General features: G+C 39.8%; 1 long non-coding RNA gene across 1 annotated transcript; it reads right to left on the minus strand.

Annotated features, from left to right (window-relative positions):
• Nucleotides 1–307: 307 nt before the first annotated feature.
• Nucleotides 308–17699, minus strand: LOC119879234. The gene is made up of 3 exons (XR_005387394.1): nucleotides 17649–17699; nucleotides 16939–17153; nucleotides 308–367 (listed from the first exon to the last, which is right to left on the minus strand). It is a non-coding gene; the product is annotated as an uncharacterized LOC119879234 (long non-coding RNA).
• Nucleotides 17700–25569: the final 7870 nt, after the last annotated feature.

Genomic DNA, 25569 nt, shown 5'->3' on the forward strand with positions numbered 1-25569 from the left:
GGTATCTGTGGACAGAATTGAGAAAAGAAAGAGGAAAATTCATTGAAATGATTCAGGGAGATTTATTGACATGAACTAAAGAGAAACAGTATCTCTGAGAAGTAAAGACCTTCTATGTCTTTCCCAGCCCATAAGCTCCAGGAAGGCAGAAGCAATGCCATTATTTTTACCTATATGATGAAATGATTGCCTCTCCGAGTTTAAAGAATTTTCTGTTTGTGGAGATCCCTGGGTGGCGCAGCGGTTTGGCGCCTGCCTTTGGCCCGGTTTTGCGATCCTGGAGACTGGGGATCGAGTCCCACGTCGGGCTCCCGGTGCATGGAGCCTGCTTCTCCCTCTGCCTGTGCCTCTCTTTCTCTCTGTGTGACTATCATAAAAAAAAGAAATTTCTGTTTGTAACATACATTCACCTTCAATTAATTATGAATACTATCAACCATAATGGAAGAAGATGGGTCTCTAAAATGGAATAAAGATATTCACAAAACTAAAGGATGCTACTTAGAAAAGATGAGAAGTTATGTCCGGAATGAAGTGAAAGTAACTTTTGCTTCTGAGGTTGGCATCATATCTGATGGCATGGAGGACTGTGTGGAAAAAATACTGTGGGCAAAATATGTCTACTAAAAATAACACTACTGATCTGCCAAATCACAGCCATTATTTTAAATTCTAAGGGCACTGAATATTTATATAAGAATCATATTAGATGAGAATCTTGACTAGAAGTTGCTAGGATAGTGGAGAATATTTTGCTGTGCTCAAGATGCCAGGAAGGAAATGGTACCAATTAAGCTTTAGATGTTTGTCAGGTAAGCTGTATCTGTAAGTGGAGAGTAGAGGTGGCTGAGACAGAAAGAAAAAACTTTCTTCCTGACTTTAGCATCTGTGCTGCCAAAGTGAGCACTCTTCCTGATGTTAGGGTTTTAATTTATTTCAGTAATATACTGTATGGTTGTCCTTTTCACACACATATCCATGTGGGTTTATTTTCCTTCTCCTACTAGATTATAAATCTCATTAATCCCAGGCCTTAATATTTTCCCTTCTCTTCTTTCTTAAATATCAGCACTAGGAAAAGTGCTTTGAAATGCCTTTTTTTAATGAAATGCTTTTTTTGAGTTTACTTCATAAAGTGGCTCCCTAAAATTTAGCCAAATACCTCTCTTACTATAATCTGCATTTTCAGTAATTTACTCTAATGGAAAATTTCTTCACCTACATCTGCTTGGTTTAGTTGTCCTTTCATTTATCATTAATTTAGTTTAATATCTTCAGTCACCAAGGAGAACCATAAAAGTGGGTTTTAAAACCTTTTATTTCCTTAAAAGAAAATGCATCGAATTTTCAACTTTTCTGGAGATTTTGAGATACTAAAACATATGAACAAAAGTTAAAGTCTACACAAGGCTAGTTAATAAAAAATACATGGTGAACTTTAGTAGAGCAGAAAAAAAGCTCTGTTTATCTTCTCCAGTTGTTGGTATATTCATTCAGTAGTCACAGAAATATAAGTAAGGGAGGATAGCACATTTTCTTTATGGAGTGAAGATTTTTGCTTAAATCTAGTGCTTGTGTTTGCATATTAAAAGCTATTTAGGGGTGCCTGGGTGGCCCAATGGGTTAAGTTTCAGCTCAGTTATGATTTCAAGGCGGTAAGATGGAGCCCCGTATTGGGCTCTGGGTTCAGCAGGGAGTCTGCCTGAGATTCTCTCTTTCTCTCTCATTTGAACTCTCTAAAACAATAAATCTCTAAAAAATAAAAATAAATTTAAAAAGATATTTATTTGCAGGATGGTATGAGTTCAATGCAGCCATCCAAATATCTCTAATATTAAGAGAGAAAGGGCAAGATGCAGAAGAGTAGGGTCCCCAAGTCACCTGTCCCCACCAAATTACCTAGATAATCTTCAAATCATCCTGAAAATCTATGAATTCGGCCTGAGAATTAAAGAGAGAAACCTGGAATGCTACAGTGAGAAGAGTTTGCGCTTCTACCAGGGTAATGGAAGACGGGAAAAAAGAAATAAAGAAACAAAAGGCCTCCAAGGGGAGGGGCCCCGAGAGCCAGGCTGAGGCCGGGGCGAGTGTCCCCAGACAGGAGAGCCCCGTCCCGGAGAAGCAGGAGCTGCACCGACCTTCCCGGGCGTAAAGGCACCCCAGGATTAGAGCAGGACCCCAGGAGGGCGGGGGTGCCCTCAGGCCCCCTGGGACACTAACAGACACCCGCGCTCTGGGAGAGCGCCCAGCTCCCTAAAGGGCTGCAGCGCACCACTGCATTGACCCGGAGCAGCTCGGAGGGGCTCGGGCGGCGGCTCGCGGGGAGGGGTGCTGCGGGCGGGCGCGAACCCACCAGCACAGGCCGGGAGCCCAGGGCGCCGGGGACACAGCCCAGGATCTGGCCTCCCGGGACAGGCAGAGGCCGGGAGGGCCCAGGACAGCGAGGACGCTCCTGCCCCACTGAGCAGATCAGCGGCCCGCCCGGAGCCTCCAGGCCCTGCAGACGGAGAGCTCTGGGCTACTGCAGGAGCTGACTCCAGGGCTCCAGAGCTGGCCGCCGCCACTGCGGTTGTTCCTCCTGGGCCTCGCGGGGTAAACACCCACTGAGCCCTGCACCAGGCAGGGGGCTGAGCAGCTCCCCCAAGTGCTAACACCTGAAAATCAGCACAGCAGGGCCCTCCCCCAGAGGACCATCTAGACCGACAGGGGAAAAAACAAATTATTAACCAAGCAGCACTGGAAAAGTTCCAGGGGAAGTTGAGGGATTTACAGTATACAGAATCAGAGGATACTCCCCCTTGTTTTTTTGTTTTTTGATTTCTGTTGCCCCCCCTTTTTCTTTTTTTCTTTTCTTCTCTTTTTTTTTCTTTTTCTATCTTCTTTTTTCTTTTTCTTTTCTTCTCTTTCTCTTCCTCCTCTTTTCTCCTTTTCCCATACAACTTGTTTTTGGCCACTCTGCACTGAGCAAATGATTAGAAGGAAAACCTCACCTCCAAAGAAAGAATCACAACTAGTCCACTCTCCCACGAGTTACAAATCTGGATTACAATTCAATGTCAGAAAGCCATTCAGAAGCACTATTATACAGCTACTGGTCACTCTAGAAAAAAGCAAGGACTCAAGAGACTTCATGACTGCAGAATTTAGATCTAATCAGGCAGAACTTAAAAATCAATTGAATGAGATGCAATCCAAACTAGAGGTCCTAACGACGAGGGTTAACGAGTGGGAAGAAGAGTGAGTGACACAGAAGACAAGTTGATGGCAAAGAGAGAAACTGAGGAAAAAAGAAAACAATTAAAAGATCATGAGGTACATTAAGGGAATAAGTGACAGTGTGAGGAAGAAAATCTACGTTTAATTGGGGTTTCCGAGGCGCTGAAAGGGCCAGAGGGCCAGAATATGTATTCCTAATCTGGGCAGAAAAACAGGCATTCATATCCAGAAATAGAGAGATCCCCCCTTAAATTCAATAAAAACCCTTCAGCACCTCGACACTTGAGAGTGAAAATTGCAAATTCCAAGATAAAGAAAGGTCCTTAAAACAGCAAGAGACAAGAATCCCTAATTTATATTGGGGATCAATATCAGATTAACAGCAGACCTCTCCACAGAGACCTGGCAGGCCAGAAAGGGCTGGCAGGATAATTCAGGGTCCCTAAATGAGAAAAACATGCAGCCAAGAATACTTTATCCAGCAAGGCTCTCATTCAGAATGGAAGGAGAGATAAGAGCTTCCAAGACAGGCAGGAACTGAAAGAATATGTGACCTCCAAACCAGCTCTGCAAGAAATTTTAAGGGGGACTCTCAAAATTCCCCTTTAAAGAAATCCACTGGAACAATCCCAAAACAAGGGACTGAATAGGTATCATGAACACTAAACTCATATCTTTCAATAGTAACTCTGAACGTGAACGGGCTTAATGACCCCATCAAAAGGTGCAGCTGTCAGACTGGATAAAAAAGCAGGACCTGTCTATTTGCTGTACAAGAGACTCATTTTAGACAGAAGGACACCTACAGCCTGAAAATTAAAGTTTGGAGAACCATTTACCATTCAAATGGTCCCCAAAAAGCAGGAGCAGCCATCCTTATATCAGATAAACTAAAATTTACCCTGAAGACTGTAGTGAGAGATGAAGAGGGACACTATATCATACTTAAAGGATCTATCCAACAAGAGACTTAACAATCCTCAATATATATGCCCCGAATGTGGGAGCTTCCAATATATCAATCACTTAATAACCAAAGTTAAGACATACTTAGATAATAATACTTATACTTGGTGACTTCAATCTAGCTCTTTCTATACCTGATAGGTCTTCTAAGCACAACATTTCTAAAGAAACGAGAGCTTTAAATGATACACTGGACCAGATGGATTTCACAGATATCTACAGAACTTAACATCCAAACGCAAATGAATACACATTCTTCTCAAGTTCGCATGGAACTTTCTCCAGAATAGACCACATACCGCATCACAATTCAGGTCTGAACCGATTTCAAAAGATTGGGATCGTCCTTGTGTATCTCAGATCATAATGCCTTGAAACTAGAACTAAATCACAAGAAGTTTGGAAGGACTTCAAACACGTGGAGGTTAAGGACCATCCTGCTAAAGATGAAAGGGTCAACCAGGAAATTAAGGAGAAATTAAAAAGATTCTAATGAGAATGAAGATACTACCGTTTAAGACCTTTGGGATACAGCAAAAGCAGTCCTGAGGGGGAAATACATCGCAATACTAGCAGCCATCCAAAACTGGAAAGAACTCAAATACAAAAGCTAACCTTACACCTAAAGGAGCTAGAGAAAAAGAAAAAAAACAGCAAATAGATCCTACACCCAGCAGAAGAAGAGAGTTAATAAAGATTCAGCAGAACTCAACGAAATCGAGACCAGAAGAACTGTGGAACAGATCAACAAAACCAGGAGTTGGTCCTTTGAAAGAATTAATAAGATAGATAAACCATTAGCCAACCTTATTAAAAAAGAAGAGAAGACTCAAATTAATAAAATCATGAATGAGAAAGGAGAGATCAACCAACACCAGGAAATACAAACGATTTTAAAAACATATTATGAGCAGCTATATGCCAATAAATTAGGCAATCTAGAATAAATGGATGCATTTCTGGAAAACACAAACTACCAAAACTGGAACAGGAAGAAATGAAAACCTGAACGGCCAATAACCAGGGAGGAAATTGAAGCAGTCATCAAAACCCTCCCAAGACACAAAAGTCTGGGGCCAGATGGCTTCCCAGGGGAATTCTATCAAACGTTTAAAAAAAACCAACCTATTCTACTAAAGCTGTTTGGAAAGATAGAAAGAGATGGAGTACTTCCAAAGTCGTTCTATGAGGCTGGCATCACCTTAATTCCAAAACCAGACAAAGACCCCCAAAAAGGAGAATCATAGACCAATATCTCTGATGAACATGGATGCCAAAATTCTCAACAAGATACTAGCCAATAGGATCCAACAGTACGTTAAGATTATTCACCATAACCAAGTAGGATTTATCCCCGGATGCAAGGCTGGTTCAACACTCGTAAACAATCAATGTGATTCATCATCAGCAAGAGAAAAACAAGAACCATGTGATTCTCTCATTAGATGCAGAGAAAGCATTTGACAAAATACAGCGTCCATTCCTGATCAAAACACTTCAGAGTGTAGGGATAGAGGGAACATTCCTAACATCTTAAAGCCATCTATGAAAAGCCCACAGCAAATACCATTCTCAATGGAGAAGCACTGGGAGCCTTTCCCCAAGATCAGGAACAAGACAGGGATGTCCACTCTCACCACTGATTCAACATAGTCCTGGAAGTCCTAGCCTCAGCAATCAGACAACAAAAAGACATTAAAGGCATTCAAATTGGCAAAGAAGTCAAACTCTCCCTCTTTGCCGATGACATGATACTCTACATAGAAAACCCAAAAGCCTCCACCCCAAGATTGCTAGAATCATACAGCAATTTGGCAGCGGGCAGGATACAAAATCAATGCCCGGAAGTCAGTGGCATTTCTATACACTAACAATGAGACTGAAGAAAGAGAAATTAAGGAGTCATCCCATTTACAATTGTACCCAAAAGCATAAGATACCTAGGAATAAACCTAACCAAAGAGGTAAAGGATCTATACCCTAAAAACTAGAACACTTCTGAAAGAATTGAGGAACACAAAGAGATGGAAAATATTCCATGCTCATGGATTGGCAGAATTAATATTATGAAAATGTTACCCAGGGCAATTTACACGTTTAATACAATCCCTATGAAAATACCATGGACTTTCTTCAGAGAGTTGGAACAAATTATTTTAAAATTGGTGTGGAATCAAAAAGACCCCGAATAGCCAGGGGAATTTTAAAAAAGAAAACCAGGGATCCCTGGGTGGCGCAGCGGTTTGGCGCCTGCCTTTGGCCCAGAGCACGATCCTGGAGACCCGGATTGAATCCCACGTTGGCTCCCGGTGCATGGAGCCTGCTTCTCTCTCTGCCTCTCTCTCTCTCTCTCTCTCCTCTCTCTCTCTGTGACTATCATAAATAAATAAAAATTTAAAAAAGCTTGTTTAAAAAAAATAAAAAAAATAAAAAAAACCATAGCTGGGGGCATCACAATGCCAGATTTCAGGTTGTACTACAAAGCTGTGGTCATCAAGACAGTGTGGTACTGGCACAAAAACAGACACATAGATCAGGGGAACAAATAGAGAACCCAGAAGTGGACCCTGAACTTTATGGTCAACTAATATTCGACAAAGGAGGAAAGACTATCCACTGGAAGAAAGACAGTCTCTTCAATAAATGGTGCTGGGAAAATTGGACATCTACATGCAGAAGAATGAAACTAGACCACTCTCTTGCACCAGACACAAAGATAAACTCAAAATGGATGAAAAATCTAGATGTGAGACAAGATTCCATCAAAATCCTAGAGGAGAACACAGGCAACCCTTTTTGAATTCGGCAACAGTAACTTCTTCTTGCAAGATACATCCATGAAGGCAAAAGAAACGAAAGCAAAAATGAACTATTGGGACTTCATCAAGATAAGAAGCTTTTGCACAGCAAAGGATACAGTCAACAAAACTAAAGACAACCTACAGAATGGGAGAAGATATTGCAAATGACTTATCAGATGAAGGGCTAATTTCCAAGATTTATAAAGAACTTATTAAGCCAACACCAAAGAAACAAACAAGTCCAATCATGAAATGGGCAAAAGACATGAACAGAAAGCTCACAGAGGAAGACATAGACATGGGCCAACAGAGCACATGAGCAAATGCCCTGCATCACTGGCCATCAGGGAAATACAAATCAGAACCACAATGAGATACCACCTCACACCAGTGAGAATGGGGGAAAATTAACATGGCTGGAAACCACAATACGTTGGAGAGGATCAGAGAAAAGGGAACGCCTCTTGCACGCTTGGTCGGAATGTGAACTGGTGCAGGCCACTCTGGAAACTGTGTGGAGGTTCCTCAAAAGTTAAAAATAGACCTGCCCTATGACCCAGCAATTGCACTGCTGGGGATTTACCCCAAAGATACAGATGCAGTGAAACGACGGACACCTGCACCCTGATGTTTCTAGCAGCAATGTCCACAATAGCCAAACTGTGGAAGGAGCCTCGGTGTCCATCGAAAGATGAATGGATACGAAGATGTGAAAGGGAATAGAGGGGAAGGGAGAAGAAATGGGTAGGAAATATCAGAAAGGGAGGCAGAATGGAAGACTCTTAACTCTGGGAAACGAACTAGGGGTGGTGGACGGAGAGGAGGGCGGGGAGTGGGGGTGACTGGGTTGTGGGCACTGAGGGGGGCACTTGATGGGATAGCACTGGGTGTTATTCTGTATGTTGGCATATTGAACAGCAATAAAAATAAATTTTTATTAGAAAAAAGAAAAGAAAGAAAGAAAAAGAGAAAGAAAAAAAGAAGAAAGAAAAAAGAAAAAAAAAGAAAAGAAAAAAGAGAAAAAGAAAGAAAGAAGAAAGAAGAAAAGAAGAAAGAAAGAAAGAAAGAAGAGAAAGAAAGAGAAAGAAAGAAAAGAAGAAGAAAGAAGACGAGAAAAGGAAAGATCCCTGGGTGGCGCAGCGGTTTGGTGCGCTGCTTTGGCCCAGGGCTGATCCTGGAGAGAACCCGGGATCGAATCCCACATCGGGCTCTCCCGGTGCATGGAGCCTGCTTCTTCCCTCTGCCTCTTCTCTCTCTCTCTCTCTGTGTGTGACTATCATAAAAAAAAAAAGCAGTGGTTAATTTTTGGAATAAGTTTAAAAAGGGACATCAGATTTTATGCTTTTCAGAATTTCCTGCCTTATACTGGAAATACAACATCCTTATTTCTACTGGCTTCAGTTTGATTGGTATGCACAGCAAGGGACAGAGGCCTAGGGGGCCAAAAGCAAGACCGGGGTAATTCGAGTGTCCACAAACCCTTCCATGGGACAAGGTACCAAGTCAAAAAACAAAAAAGGTGTTTTTCTCATCTCTTGAGAAGAGATGAAGAAAATGGAAACATCGTAAGTATGTCAGATGGGTTTTTTGTATGATACACTAGAAAACAGATCTCTGAAATTTTATTCCAAGCTTTGTACACACTCCTTCAAATACTTCATCCACTCGAAACTAGCTAGGAGCTCAAAAGTATATTTGCTTGAATGCTAAGTGACCTCAACAGGAGCTATAGTCAGGGTGCCACCACCCATTTAATGTGACTGATAAGTTTTAAAAGGGGCAATATGAGAGTTTACAGACCATCGATAATAGCTTCAAATATGACTCGCATATGTAAGGAAACCTTTTAAGGTATCTTAATAACCGGTCCCAGAAACCCAGACAGTTAGTATTCTGTTTCCATTTTCGTTTTCATTAAATCGTCCTCAATCAGCAATGTGACTAAGATAAATAGACAGCAGTACACGAGATAAAAATAGGAAGGCTCCTCAAAACTCTCCTTAAATTCTATGCATGATTCATATTCAGCTTGAAAACCATTAGTTAAGAATGAAATAGGCCAAGATTCTAGCATATGAAGTGTGATGTATACCAACTTCTTAACCCTACAATATAATGGTAGGAAAGCTAACTCTGAAACCAAAACTCCATACCTAAAATAATTAGTACCAATACTTAGAATATAGCAAGATTTATTTTTCTTCCATTGTCTCATTACTTTCCACACAATAAGACAGGAACATTATCAGGGTTGCCTGAACTATGTATGAAGTCAAGTCTATTTTTTCTATCTGGCTATCATTCATAAAAACAAAATTCAAGGTTCTATTTACTTTATTTTAAAAAATATATTTTATTTATTTATTCATGAGAGACACTGAGACAGAGAGGCAGAGACGTAGGCAGAGAGAGAAGCAGACTTTGTGCAGGGAGCCTGACGTGGGACTGGATCCTAGGACTCCAGGATAATGCCCTGAGCTGAAGGCAGACGCTCAAACCGCTGAGCCACCCAGGCGTCCCTCTATTTACTTTCATTAATTCAGCTAATAGGGAGCTTTTGGGGGAATGAGAAGGGTACTTAGTGAGAAAAAGACAGAAAGATAACGGTTGTGCTTATGTGTCCCGGAGAAGTAATCTCTTGCTCCTACTACTCCTATACTAGAGGTTACTATAGTATTCTTTTCTCATGTTTTAAAGACTACTATTCAGCAATTTAGGGGTTTTAAGGATTTATAACCTCCAGTCAAAATAGTATTTCATCTATCAATTGTCATTTCCATATTGGCACTAGCTCCTAGTTTCATTCACAAAACTAGGGTTGTCAGGGCCTTAATGAGGCAATCCTTCTGCCTCCATCACCCCACTGGTTAGGCCAAACATATGCCTACCCATTCAGTTCTGAAACCACCTGCAGAGAGGAAGTTAAATGAAGAAAAGTAAAGCATCACACTGTCACCATCTTTAGATAAGCTCTAATTTTACCCAAAGGAGAAAACTTTAACCACGATAACAAAGCTGGCAATGACCATGATTAAATGATGCCTGTCATTCTGTCCTAACCCCTGGGAGCTGCTCTCCACCCACTCCCAGGTGATGGATGTGTTTCTCTTGGTACACTGGGTTTAGATTGGCAAAGGAAGCAGATAGTTAATTCATCAATCACCAGAGTGGGCAAAGCAGTATTTGATCTGCTCTGGAGAAAGGATGGGGACCTGAACAAAACTCATTGACAGCACAAAACCAAGGTCATCTCCCAGTACCACGAATACATCAAAGCAGGCTCATTTAGTCTCAAAGTGTGAGTCACAAATACTAAGCCTGGAAGAGATCTTAGAGAACCTGAAACCAATCCAATTGACACACAATCAGAGAATTCCCTCCCTCCACAACAATAAAACAAAACCAGACTCCATGACTCAGCATTTGTTATCCATACTCTTGAAGTTGTTATCTATTAGATTCAATGTTCTGAATTCCAAGCTATATCCAGTTACTGATTCCACATGGTATATACTTCCTGACCAGTAAATCTACATGAAAAAAAAAAAGTTTAAATGTGAACAAATTTGCTGCTTATATCAACATGAAAAACAAAACAAACAGAATCCAACTTATCTCTGTCAACCCCCTCTTTTTTTTCCTTTTCCAAATTGCTTTTTAATGCCTGAAATTTGAAAACCAACAGCTACTTCTACAGGCTTTTCAAGGCCCTGAAAACAATGACGTACTAGTAAAATCTCTTATTAGTTATCCTATAGATTCACAAGCTCAAGAAAACTCAAGATGACAGGTTTCATGAATATTTTCTTTCAAGAACTTTATAGTTTAACCATCCCATGAAAAATAAATCTCCTTATTATGATATCCTGCTAAAGAGATAGACCCAAAAGTGTGTCCCTTTGTACAAGTATGTACTTCTTAACAGTGGCCACAAAGGAACAATAGGCATACAAAAACCAAATACTATATTTCCAAATATCTGAAAAGAAAAAAAAAGAATCATACCACCGCCTATTTTGTTCTCCTCATTACCTGTCACTCTTTTTTAGGGATAAATGGCCTGATGATTTCTTACAATAGTTCCACAAAGCTTAAAGCAGCAAAAAAACATTTAAAATTTTTTAAAAAAGCAAAAAAGTTATGATTTCAAAACGAAATGAGAAATTCACTTTTGTTATTTGAATGTGTGCTGCATGGAAAATCATTATGATCCTTCCACTTGCAAATGTTTCGGACCCTTCGGTAAAATATGTGTTTTCTAATTAAACAGTAACTCTCTGTTTAAAATAAAAATTGGTATGATAGGTCCATGTCCATTTTCAAAAAGTGTATTTTTCAATGACATCCAAGATAGGTCAGCATTTTCCCACTACTGCAAAAAACAGCAATGTGTATCCTCGACGCAGGTATTACAACACATAAATACACTGTTGCCCTGGCTCTCCCTCTGGTTCCATCTACTCTCTTGCTGTGCAACAGCTATAGCATAAAAAAGCCTATTCTCACACGCTTTTGATATTACACTATTTAATCACATACAGCTGTGGCTTACAAGACTGCTACAAAACACAATTTTAATGTAGTACTCGAAGCCAATTGTGGATAAACATCAACCATTTACTCCGAATAAGAAGTCCAACACTAAAAAGATTTTCTTTTAAAGAAAGACTGGGTTTTCTTAGAATTTGGCATGGACGTAATTGTGACTGAGCCCTCTCTCTGCCAAAAAGACTGATAATGGTCAAAAAGGATTGTGTAAAATCATATTAGTGCAATAATGACGCTTTCCAGAATTCTGGAGCCAGAAAAGACCTGAAATGAACTTACATCCTACTTCTCTTCTTTGTCTCCCTCCCTGCAAATCAGCCCTACCTCCAACCCTCTAATAGATTTAATTACTTCAGAGAAATAATTTTGATTTATAATTCTATTGTTCTTTCCCAAACTGAGAGAAAGCGAAGGAAGCTGTTAGGAAGATACTGTTAGAACAAATTGACATGAGGTTTCTTTTGAATTAAGAATGATTCTGGAGAGAAAGACAACAACAACATGAACTTTTACATAGCTCCTCCTTTAGCTAGGCACTAAACTTAGTACTGTGAAAACAATGGCTGCATTATAGAAAAACAATTCCAAAGATAATTTAATATGGGGGGGAGGTAAAGAAAACAGGACAAACTAGAAAGGGAGAGTGGCCCCTTGTTACTAGTTTTTCTCTATTCAAAACCAATTAAAATTGTGTACATTCTCAAATGAGACAAACAAGATTTATCATAGTTTCAATGCTCTCATATTACCCCCTGAAGCGAAAGACATATTTGAGTTGTACCTCAAGGTTCTATGCTGGACAATTTTTAGAAAACCAGTTTTGTATGTTTCAGCCTTTCAAAGGAAAACAGAACTTGGGAGTTTTCAAGGCTGGTTTTAAAACTGGCAAGTTACCAACTCTGGCTATCAATGCAAATCTGAGGCAGGAAGTACTAAGGAATCTAAACTCTTCCCTCCCTCTGAAGGATTTTCTACATTTTCATGTGCAAGAATCATGTTAAGGGGGTTGTCCTGTTTTGCTTTTGAAGGATCTGTACATTCACATCTTTGAGAATATCCCTTGCCCCATAGGAGCCTCTCTCTTCCTTTCCCTACTCCTTAGTCCTTCGTGTTTCAGTGTTTGCTCTCTCTATGGCACAATCAATCGGGCTCTAGCTAGACTTTGAGAGATGAAGCAGCTGTCCAGGCCTGCAGATGGTTGGAAACTCAGCCTGAAAGTCAGTGTGCAGTTGATGAGTTACTCCCTATACCTGACCCCAACTCCAACTTCACACCAGGTTCTGAATACGATCTGAGTAGCAGCAGCCAGAAAACTCTGTTGGGTCCCACAGATCTTTCTGCAAGATCGTTCAGGGGAAGCAGATGGTCCAAGGCGGGAAAGCAGTAGGCTGATGGAAAAGCAGCATGAGTAGAAACCATGCCCTGGAATCGGTAGAAACCATCGTGACCCCGGTCAGGGTAAAGAAATGGAAGGAAGGACTAGCTTGCTGTGTGCGTTTGGATGCATTTTAAAGTTTTGGGGAGATGATAAAGTTTTCCAGATACCACACATGAGGGAAATATCTTTCTCAGCAACAAAGTATCAATTCACCAGGCTGTGACCATGTTTTAACTCTTTTTAGCCTTCCTAGTTATGATTAAGTTGCCTTTCCAAGAACCCTCCACAAAATAACTCAGATTGCGATTCACCCTGGGTCCACAATGCAATAGCAACAGGTTGCTTGCTTTGAATGGGCTATAACAAAATTGCTGAGAAATATTAGGTTGTGACTCAATCAAACGTGATTATGGATATTATCATTAAGCTAATGAGCTATTTTTTGGTCCCCTTTCTCTAAAGTTTGCTGATTATCCTGGTGGGCCTTCAAAGAGCAAATTCGTTTTGATGAAGATTTTTTTTTTTTAAATCTGGCTATGGCTCTTATGTAAGTAGTAAAGCATGTCATCAAGATTGCTTCTTTTCTGCTCAATCACAGTGTTTCTTTTTTAAATTGCTTCTTTTAATAGGGGGAAAAAATGGCCAAAGAAAATTGACAAATGACAGCTTTTAATGCAAGGTCTTGGAAAACATGCATCCTAGAACAATACCGCTACAAGATAGCTATCAGCTAGTCATTGGGTTTTCATTTTACTTCTATGTACATTTATCTAATATAATAATTTAAGCATTTGGAAAATTATTCAAAGGGAGAGAAGCATAAGTAACTTATTGTCTAATTTCTTTTTCGTTTTAAGCAACAAAGGTAGTGAATTAGTTCTAATGTGATGAGAAAATAAGAGGAGCAGAGAAAGCAGGGAAGGGCCCCCAAGTTTTTCTAAAACTTTAATTGCATTTGAGGAAAGGGAAACCTTTCCATTTATTTAGACACCCTACTCTCATTTTGTTTTATCATAAGAAAAGAGCAGCTGTATCTAACACACACATTTAAGTAGAAAGAAAACGTTCAGTATTTTGTACTGTCTGAATAAATGCAATGATACACCTTGAGTTCTTTAAGAACCCCATAAAGATTCTTCACCCCAAACTAATGTCAGTAAATGGCTTTTGTTGATTAGTTAAGAACACCTGGTTTTACAGGACAGCTTAAGTTATGATGTCACCAGAATATGACTTTTATAGTCACCACAGACTCTATTTTATCAACCATAAGTATTCTTTATGTATCAGTATCATTTTAAATAGCTCTGATTTTTAAAATAGATTATAACTATAAGCCAAGGCTAGGACTGTAGATTTTGTGAATTCCACCAAGGCTTGCTTACCAAATAAACATGAGCAGCATGTATTCCCCTTAGAATTATTATAGGTAATATTTTAAGATAAAAATATAAAGGAGCAAAAAAGACAACACTGAAATAACCCAGTTGTTTTCATGTTATACTGGGTCATGATAGTAACTTTCTTACATAGTATTCATGCTGCCAGAAAGTCCCCACATTTAAAGTATGATTGATCCTTATTCTCATTCCCTGTGGTGCCCAAGTTTCAAAGCAGGGCACGTTTCACATCTTCAGCTTCCAGGAATGTTATTAATGTCTATCATTTCATTCAGAGCCACCCGAAACAGTATTCGACAACTTCAATTCACAGCTCTGTCGAAAGTTTGCAAAAATAATCAATAGGAACTACCATGATAGCCAAAGTAGCTTGATCCTATATTCCCCATCACCCTGATCTGATTGCCCCGAATATCAGTTTAGGTCACCTAATGGATCTACCTTCTTTAAAAATGTCCAGAAGTTGATGGCTTTGACTAGCTTGAAAGTAACAAGATCCAGATGCTGCCTGTCTACACACTAAACTACACAGGACCCCAAAACAGATTTTTTTAAATTCCCTCTATGTTTTTCAGGCTCTCCTCTTTTCCCTCACCACTGCACTTTCTTCTTTACCTCAATCCCTCTCTCTCTCCCTCTCCCAGTCTCTCTCTTCACACACACACACACACACACACACACACACACACACACACACACTTCCCATCAGTGTAGCTCATCCAACATCCTGTCCTTATATAATTGCAAGACATTAGTTCCTGCTAGCAATAAGTTAAAAGAAATCTCAGGCAGGAAAGCAATTATTCCATTCATTTTTATCTAAAGTTTCCTTTCTGAATATGCTTCACAGTCAAAAAAAGAACCAAAAGAAAGCATGAATTTGAAACATTTGGAAAAATTTAGCCAAATGAGTAAAAGGGATGGAATGTCCGATATTTTTCATGGAACCCTTGGGTTTGTTGTTTTTATTTCTTGGGGGGGGGATGAGGAATGACTATAAATTTCCTCTTTAGACTAGCCCTTGCTTTGCCATTTCCTTGAGGAAGGCAGACAGCATTCTCCACCCAATCCCCCAAAGAGTTAAAACACACTGCACTGCACGGGAGCAGGAGGGCTGGTCTACTAAAGCAGCAGCCCCACAAACTAAATGCTCACAAGGGCAAAAAGCAATGTGAGGAGACCTGCAGGGGCAGGGCGAGTCATGGAGCGATTGAAAAAGAAAGAAAAAAAAGCAACAATTTTTAATAGAATTCGGAAAGTCTGCTGCCTCGTCTGGTTACAAATAGGCATTGTTGGAGGAGACAGAATAAATAAGAGCTAACTACAGCATGGATTACCGAACACTAATCCCATCAACGAGTCCCGGTGGCAGCACAGATCACTCAGGCACGCCTTGGTCACTCTCCGCATATTATTATTAAGAAGACAGTGGAGTCTGGCTAATGCGATACAAAATTAATATCACCTGTAAAGAAACATAACCCATACATTCAAAGCGATAACTCTAACCGACACCCTCCCCCCCCCAACTCATCAAGTCCAATTTAACTGACAAATTGGAGCAGTGATTTCACACCTGAGAGCCTTTCAGGTCTGAACTGCAGGATCAAGTTCATGGTTGGCACTGCCCACTGCTTAGTTACGTGGGCTTTCCACTGGCCCCGTAATGGTCATTTGTGTACACACATAAAGACTAAAGTATTAAAAAAATTTTTTAATTTTTTTAATTTATTTATGATAGTCACACACAGAGAGAGAGGCAGAGACATAGGCAGAGGGAGAAGCAGGCTCCATGCACCGGGAGCCCGACGTGGATTCGATCCCAGGTCTCCAGGATCACGCCCTGGGCCAAAGGCAGGCGCCAAACCCACTGCGCCACCCAGGGATCCCAAGACTAAAGTATTTAAACCAATTCGTGTCCAATTATCATCAGTTATATTTCATCCCGTTTCAAGACCCACAGGCCTCCTGATGGCATCCAGCACAGAAAAACAGAGCTTCGAAAAGTAAAGAACATCTATTGTAAAGCTCCAAACTTCAGTCTCTAGAGTCTTGATCACCCTCCATATAAAATAAAATATGTAAGGCAAATACACAAAAACAAAAGCACACCCAAACAAACTCTACGGGACGTCAGTTAGTCGTACTATACCTTCCCACACCCTTCTTTCATTCTATACTCTGTGATTGAAAGGTCTGAGTTGCCCCCACCCTGGTGCATCCTATCCAGTGAGAAAAACCCTTTCAGAGCCACAAAGAACAGCTCACCAGAAAAGCCTCTGAAATCGTTGTTGTTCCTGATAATCACTGTCACAATCTCCTTTCTAACAACCCTGTCCATCTGCAAAGCACTTTACTACGGATATCAGGAACATCTTTATGTTGCCAAATAACAACAAAGGAACACGAGCGAAACTATTATCTCTGCTAGAAGAGAAAAAACCACAGTCCCAGGGCTTGCTTTCTTCTCATATTCTCCTCTGCCTCATTAACTCCATTGCTATGTTACTAATTTCAAAGAAGCAGGAAGAGGTGATGGGAAAGGGGAGGTAAATAATAATCCACATGCCTGTTTCCCATCCCAAGTGCAGGATACACACTGCTTGCCAGACTGTGGGTCGAGCCATACCTTGGTTTAGAGACAGTGAGGATAGTAGTAAGTGTACTGGGGGTACATTTGTGGCTGATCCAGGCGTTTACCCATGTAGCTGGAATCTTTATCTCCGAGGCAGGGAACTCGATGACACGGTATGGTGCCCCAGGCCGAGCGTCCTCTTAAACCACTATTCCTGATGGTCCCGATGACTGATGAGGCTTCAGAGATCCTTCGTCTTCCACCACTCACTATTTCCAACACGGCAGGAATTTAAAAAAGAAACACCAAAAAAAGAAAGAAAGAAAGAAAGAAAGAAAGAAAGAAAGAAAGAAAAGAAAGAAAGAAAGAAAGAAAGAAAAAGGAAAGGTATTGGTAGAACAACACAACGCACACACACACGCGCACACACACACACACACACACACACAGCCTTCCCAGATCCTGCCTTCCTTCCCCCAGCTGCCAGGGTCCACTTGGGATGAGGCACTTTGTTCTCTACCCAGGCTGTCTGTAGTGATGTCAATTGCCAGCGTTTGTAAAGAGGGAGAGAAGAAAAAAATCAAAGTCTTTTTAGCACAACTCTGAATCCTTGCAGATCAGCTTCCTGTCTCCTGTTTGTCTCTTTCCCCACCTTAAAGAAAAAGGGAAAAAAAGAAAGAAGAAAGAAAGAAAGAAAGAAAACAAAAAAATGAAAAAGAAAAAAAAAGAAAGAGAAAGGGGAAAAGAAAACAAAACAAAACAACCTTGCACAGCCTGGTTGCTGCTGTCTCCCTTCCAGAGTGACATGTGTTCGGGCTCCTCCTGTCCTTTCATTCACTTCCTCTCCTTCCAGCTGGTGGGTGGAACCTCTCCAGGGAGCAGGGTATGCAGTCCAGAAAGCTGCAGTATTTCCTCCAAGAAAAAAAAAAAAGCCTGCTTCAACCCCTGCTGCAAGCAAAGTCCTGATTCCCTCTGCTGGCTATCTCGAACAGCAAAGCAATTTTTGCAGCAAAGCTGCTGCCGCTGGAACTGAACCCAGGGAACTCAAATTCGGGCGGTGGATTATTTCTTATCCTTCCCTCCATCTACCCCACACAAGAGCTGCCTTTTTTTTCTTGCCAAGTGGCAAGGTAAGCCACACTGCTAAAGCAAACACAGAAGACCACGGGAGGGAAGAGAGGACGAAGGGAGGAAGGAAGAGAAAGACAAAAAATAAAAGCAGACGGACGACCCGTGCTGGTTAAAATGGAACAAGTGTGTCCCAGATGCTTTCAGAACCTGTTAACATACGAAAGCCAGATGAATCCGAGACCCGGTCCAGAAACTAACCTTTACTTCTCGGACGACACGGAGGATGCTAAGCATTGAAGAATTTGAGAGTCTATGCCAGGACTACTATTAGCAAGCCCTGCATCGTCAGATCACAAGGACCCACTTGCCATAGCCGAAATGATCATTCTTACCCTTACATCCGTTTGTAAGCATCAAAGGAGGTATCCCATTAGGTTTACAGGCGTCTTCATAAATAAAAGCTCTGGTTCTCTCACTGTCTATCTATGATGATTTTGATTCAGGGATGCTTTAATCACTTTCCCCGATGTCATCACAAAAAAAAGCACAATTACCTGACAGAGTTTTTTCCCCACCAATAATAAGTAATATTCTGACATGTCTGTCAGCTGTTACATTATAATACAAATGGTTTCAGCGAAAATATATTTCCTTTAAGGGTCCCTTTTCAAGGCAGTCAAGGCTAAAATTAGACATGCCAGCTGTGTTTTGCTGTGAGCGCTCACGCATGCCCAAAGCGTGGCCAGACCAACATTGAGCGCCTCTCCACTTCGTCAAACCAGCTCTGTTCTCCCCAGCCTAGAGCTGCCTTTTCAGATAAGAGGTTCCTGGTACAAATCCAGCTTCCTAGTGAGGAAGAACAGAGAATTCCAGCCCGGTGCACAATATGGTATCCAGCCACAAACAAGCCCTGCCGCCCGTGAGGTCACTGGCTTTCACTCAGGGGTCTGGTTATTAGAAGCTGTGTGAGTGCATGGATATTCCTTGGAAAAAGTTAAGGATGGTGGATAAATAGCTTTATGTTTGACAAGAATAACAACCAGAAAGAAGGAAGGAGAGAGGGTGGGAAGGTAGGAGTTAGAAGCCCTGATATCACTGTCATTAAGAGAATTAAATCAATTCCACCAACATTGAAATGTGTTCTTCTGGGCCTTATTCGTCCCATCCAGAAAGTGGAAATGCTGGCCAACTTATGTGGCTGAAGGTGGTAAACGGAATCAGATACTAAATCAAAACTACACATTGATTTAAAAATCATTCAGTGGCATCTCAATGCTCAGACAATAAAGTCTTGGCTTCTTGGAATAGTTTTCAAGACCCTTGAAAACCCAACTTTATTCTCCAGCCTCAGACAGTAACTCTGGTCCTCGTAGTCTATATCTGAGTCACAGTGAACTGCTTTTAAAGTGGAATGTGCGGAGGATCCCTGGGTGGCTCAGCGGTTTGGCACCTGCCTTCAGCCCAGGGCCTGAATCTGGAGTTCCGGGATCGAGTCTCACGCCGGGCTCCCTGCATGGAGCCTGCTTCTCCCTCTGCCTGTGTCTCTCTGCCCCTCTCTCTCTGTCTCTATAAATAAAATCTTTAAAAAAAATAATAAACTGGAATGTGCCCTCTCAGGGACTTCTGTCATCTGCTCTGCCCCAAATGGTCTTGCATCCCCATTCAGAGCCCATCCTTCAGCTCTCACATGGATATCACCCCTCGGAATAGCTTCCCTAAAGCCTCCCTTCCCTGCTGCAACCTTATATTTGCCCTAAAAGGATGCTTATCCTGGGCAACTGTCTGTTAATTGCATGTTTGTTTCTTCTAGGATGCCGGAAAAGCATCAGGAAAAGCAGAAAAGTAGGAGTCCCCATCATTCTCATTCACGTTCCTATTTCCACAAACTGTCATGAATCTGACACAAAATGGTGCTCTGCAGTGTTTGAAGAGTAAGATACCTTAAACCCGATAAAAATTCTAAGTCAATTCGTATCCTCTCTCAGTACATGTCAGTACACTTCTGGATGCAGGGGATAGAGTGGTAACACGGATCAGAACAATGTCCATCCCTCATAGAATATATATTCTAGTGAGGGAGATAAGCAAAGAAGTAAGCAAGTAAACAGGCATTATCAATCAGGTAATATGTAGTACTGTTCATAAATATAAAGCTAAGTAAACAGAAAGAGTCACGGGAATTCCACTTTAAATAAGATAGTCAGGAAATGCTCACCAAGAAAGAGCTCTGAGGTTAAAGGAAGAGTGGGAACCACACCCTGGGTGTTGTGTACTATGAGAGCACTTCTTGTGAGAGCCAAGGCCTTCGTTCCAATCCTGCCTTTGCCAGATCACTCTGCCTCCTTTCTCATCCATCCAGTGTCACTACACACTTCATACGGTTATCATGAAAATTCACGCACAACAAACATGCAAAGCATTTATAACGCCTTGGAACATACTGGATCTGCCCAATAAATGTCAGCTTGTCTCTGGGGGAAGATCATCCCAGGCAGAAAGAACAGGAAGAACAGAAGGCCTGGCAGCAAGAACACTTCTTTTGAAATGTGTGAGAAATGGCATAGGGGACTGAAATGGAGCAAGTAAGAAGTAAGACTATCAAACAAGACTAGAGAGGTTCCCTAGACCAGATCATATAAGCCTTGATGAGGAAAGCTAAATTGCTGACAGGTAATAGTATAGCCTGGACTCTACCCAAATATTTTGATTATAGATCTAGCCATCTTCAACTATAGAATGCTGTTCTCCTAAATGACTTATTAAGGCTCCTCCAAATACTAAGACTTTTAAGGTCAGGATCCTCAATTTGCCATGATGAGCAAAGGCTATCATATTCTTTTACTAATAACTGGCCTAGCTACTCCTTGGAAGGAAAAGATTAGTGTCTTATTTACAAATGAAAGGCCAAATAAATAACTCCTTCACCCACGCTATAGCTCACTTATATGTAAAGTTCCCGGCATGTGTTGATGCTTTCTGCAATTTCTACACAAATTGCCACTTTACAAAATGGTATTGGATTATTGCTATATTCTTGGCATCAACTGTCATTAGTCTAAGCACATTCATCGAACACTTAAAGCTTTTCTTAAATAATGCAAAGACAGTTTACCACTTGTGAGAATCGCAGAACCCGTGTTTTATTTATTTATTTAGTATTATTTATTTGTTTGTTTGTTTGTTTATTATTTATTTTCCTTCAGAGATACCAGTAGCCATCACAACTGAGGAGGCAAGATACTCATGTCGGAAATGGTTTTTATATCATGTCTACTCTGTTGGAGCCATAGTGCTTTCCATTTAAATGATCAAGTTAAGGTAGGAGGTAACTAATTTAAAACACTCTCTAAATCAGAAGCCAGCTGTGTCCCATTTGCCAAGTAACAAACAAATTTTGTACAAATCCAAGAGCAGCAAACTCATCAAAGGGCATGGACTCTTACAGATTCACGGGATTCATGGCACAGACTGGGAGAGGCACTGATTTAAGGACAAGTTCTTGGTTTCTAGGATAGAGACAACATCTCAGACATACCATCCATAAATAGAGAAGTGACGGTACCGAAACGAGGTTCAGTTGGGTAGAGACAGAGATTCTCTTCTGGTTTGCTCTTGATCTAATCCAGTCAAAGAATAACTGGGTCCTCTCTCTGGCTGATTTATTTTTTAAATGACAAAGACTTAGTCAAAAGCAAAAGGAAAGAACAATAGAGAGAGAGGCATCATCATCATCATCATCATCACCATCATCATCACCATCATCATCATATGCTATCTTTGAAAGCAAGTATACTATTCTTACATTCATGATCATGAATAAATTAAAACAAACAAAACTGCCACTCGGTATTTGTTGCCCTCTTATTCAAATTTGTGAAATCTCTTCAACACAGCAGTTGCCAAACAGATATTAAAGGTAAATGTTGTGTTGTTGTTGTTGTTGTGGTGTTGTTGTTTTAGAAGACAAGATGGGTAGATCACAAACTCCAACAGTAAAGTAGTAGTCTTTTGTCCTACTGGACATACCCATGGTTAGGAACATACCCGAGACAAACTAGGAGAAAGAGACCACTAGTGATTCAAGCATTTGTGGTCCAAATTTAAACTATAATTAAATGTAAAATTTTAATGTAGATAAAAACAATGAAAATTGGCCTGCTTCTGAGCAAAATTATAATGACTATATTTAAGACAGTCAACCAAATGGAGAAGAATAATTTAAAAACATGAACATTATTAACTTCAACGAAGTTTTTACTGAGCATCTTGTATGTGCCTAAATAACCAAGAATAGCAATATAAAAACCATCACCCTTGTCCTCAAGTAGACTTAACATCTCAATATCTATTAAACATGCAGTCATTCATAAATGACCTAAATGGCCTTTCCTCTTATTCTAAATACTAAATTTTAATAATTGTTATTAAATAACTTTAAGTTGACCCAATTTTTTAAATACATATTTTATTATAAATTTAAACAATGATATACTTGAAAACTTATGTTTATTTTGTTTTATTATCTTTTTAAAAATACTTATTTATTCTCTTGTTTTTTATATACTTAATACTGTGGTAAGTCACATATGTTTCTCCTTTACCACTAGGATTACCAAGAGTCACATTTCTCCTCTTCATTGAAATTAGGCATGACAATTTGACTTGCTATGGCCAATAAAAATATGAAGCAAAAGTGATACATTAGAAGCTTTTAACTGTTGCTGTTTGATTCACTGGTCCACTCTTCCCTGATGGAAGCATGTGCTAGATGGAGGAAGCATATTGGAAGGCTTAGAATAGCTGCTTCAAATAGTCACCTGAACCAGCCACTGACTTGTCACGAGCAAGAAATAAACTTTTGTTGTAATTATGCTAATGAGATTTAGTGACTTACCACAGCATCACTTAGCCTACCCTGACTAATATGATATTACTTGTAGTGTGATTTTATGCTTATTGATTTCTTTCTTTGAGAGTCTCTCCACTAATATCCAAGCTAAAAGGGCAAGGAATTTATCTATCGTCTTCACTGTTAAATCTCCAGCACCCAGAACAATCCTTGGGATTTAATAGACATTTAATAAATATTTGGTTAGATAATGAGTAAAATATTAATTTAAAATCATCTAATTTATCTATCAGTGGTTAAAATGCAATACTTCATGAAATAGAAGGGAAATGAGGCTTATACTTAAAATGGAAAAAATGTTTAAGTCTTCTAGGAGGAAAATTGCTACGAGTGGAACTACTAAATGTTCAGAGACACGGGAAGGTTTTTCTGTACTGATCATATAGATGGCCTTTCATATACTAGATGCTGTACTAGAATTCATAAATGTTTCCCCAGTTAGAACTTAACAAGTTACTGGAAAATGGGGTATGATTCTCCCTACTTTTAGTTGAGCAAATTAAAGAAGGAAAGGGTTTAGCTATCCAAACCAAATTAATACAGTTGTAACGTGGTAGGGGAATATTCCTAAGTCACATCTGCATAAAGCCCAAACCCAGATTTTTTTCTCAGCATCACTTGATGGAGATCTTAAATGTTTTATTCCAAAACTAGATTAAGATAATCTTTGTGTTTACAACAGAAAACTCACAGTATACATAAAAGTCCTAAATAAGTCAGTGTGTTTTCATAGAAACAGATGGTACTGAACAGAGAAAAAACTGGAAAGAAAGAACATGGCCTTCTATCAAATAGTATAAACTCTATTTGGACCACAGATGTGATGGTTAATTGTATGTGTCAACTTGGCTAGGCTATAGTGCCCAGTCATTTGGTCAAATACCAGTCTAGATGTTGCTGTGAGGTATTTTTCGATGTGGTTTACATTTACATGAGTAGACTCTGAGTAAAGCACCTTATTCTTCACAATGGGACTGAACTTCATCCAAAAACGTAAAGGCTTTAAGAATGAAGACTGAGATCCTTTTAGAAGGAAGAAATTCTGTCTCCAGACTGCCTTTGGCTTCTAGATTCAACGTCAGCTCTTCCTGAGTCTTCAGCCTGACAACCTGACCTGAAGTTTGGGGATCCACTCCCACCCCCCAGAATCACATGAGCCAATTCCTTTAAGATTCTCTTTGCATACAAACACATCTTACAGGTTATGTTTTTCTGGAAAACCCACAAATACACTAGGTTAATAAAATGAAATAAATGACAGCAATGAAGGTCAGTGATATAGGCACTCTTACACATTCCTAGTAAATATCTATAATGGTTCTAATAGAGCTTAACAAAATGTATAGCCTTAAAACTTTTCATCCTTGTCAGTCCCAGTAATTTCGGTTCTAGGAATCCAAACAGATCATCACTAGACATTTAGGAATAGGTAATTGGAGAACTCTGAGTATCCAACTCTAGTTTGGTTAAGTAAATCACAGTACAGAGTATGATTCAACCATTAAAATGATACTTAAGAAATACTTTAACATATGGGAAATGCTTAAGTCAAATAGCTAATGAAAAAATCAGAATACAGGGACACCTGAGTGGCTCAGCAGTTGAGCGCCTGTCTTTGACTCAGGGGGTGATCCTGTGGTCCTGGGATCAAGTCCCACATAGGGCTTCCTGCATGGAGCCTGCTTCTCCCTCTGCCTATGTCTCTCTCTCTATCTCTCATGAATAAATACATAAAATATTTTTTAAAAAAGAAAAAATCAGAATACAACCTTGTATATACAGTAGGTTTCCAACTATGAACTCAACACATAGACAAGACAATAGAACAACTACATCGAAGTAACAATAGTGGAAATGTTTCTCTCTATGATGTGTTATTGGTGATTTTACTTTTTTTCCTTATCCCTCCAGAAATCCCAGCATTTTTCAAATTGTCTTAAAATGGCATATATTTCATTTCATTATTTATTTATTTTTATTTATTTATGATAGTCACACAGAAAGAGAGAGAGAGAGAGAGAGGCAGGGAGAAGCAGGCTCCATGCACCGGGAGCCCGATGCGGGACTCAATCCCGGATATCCAGGATCGCGCCCTGGGCCAAAGGCAGGCGCCAAACCACTGCGCCACCCAGGGATCCCTATTTCATTATTTAAAATGAATATTTTTTTAAAGAATTCTCTTAGGTAGTATTCTTAAGATTTTGTTGTTGTTGTTGTTGTTAGCTGACAGGACATTTTAAAACACCCAGACATTAAAATAAATTGTGTGTGCACTTGAAATAGCCATTTCCTTCTTACCTGAATCAATCACTTTAAGAAAAGTTTACCTTTCTTTAAAGACTGGGAGATATAATTCTAAAACAATGACAAAACTCTGATTTAAGCCTATAACCAAATCCTCATTTAAAGAAAGAAAAACAGCTACCAACGGCAAAGGACATATCTTTGCAGACACTACTAAACCTACATAAGTATCTAAACATTAATTTTTTAATATCCACTAATTTCTGCCTTTGCTTTCTTTTTTTTTTTTTTTGCATTTCTTTCTCATAAGTTTATTTGTAAACATCAGTTTGCTTACAATGCTGTAGAAACAGGGAATTTCTTTCTTTCTTTCTTTCTTTCTTCTTTTCTTTCTTCTTTCTTTCTTTCTTTCCTTTCTTCTTTCTTTCTTTCTTTCTTTCTTTCTTTTCTTTCTTTCTTCT

The sequence above is a fragment of the Canis lupus genome, unplaced genomic scaffold, assembly GCF_011100685.1.
Source record: "Canis lupus familiaris isolate Mischka breed German Shepherd unplaced genomic scaffold, alternate assembly UU_Cfam_GSD_1.0 chrUn_S470H631, whole genome shotgun sequence".
NCBI classification, from domain to species: Eukaryota; Metazoa; Chordata; class Mammalia; order Carnivora; family Canidae; genus Canis; species Canis lupus.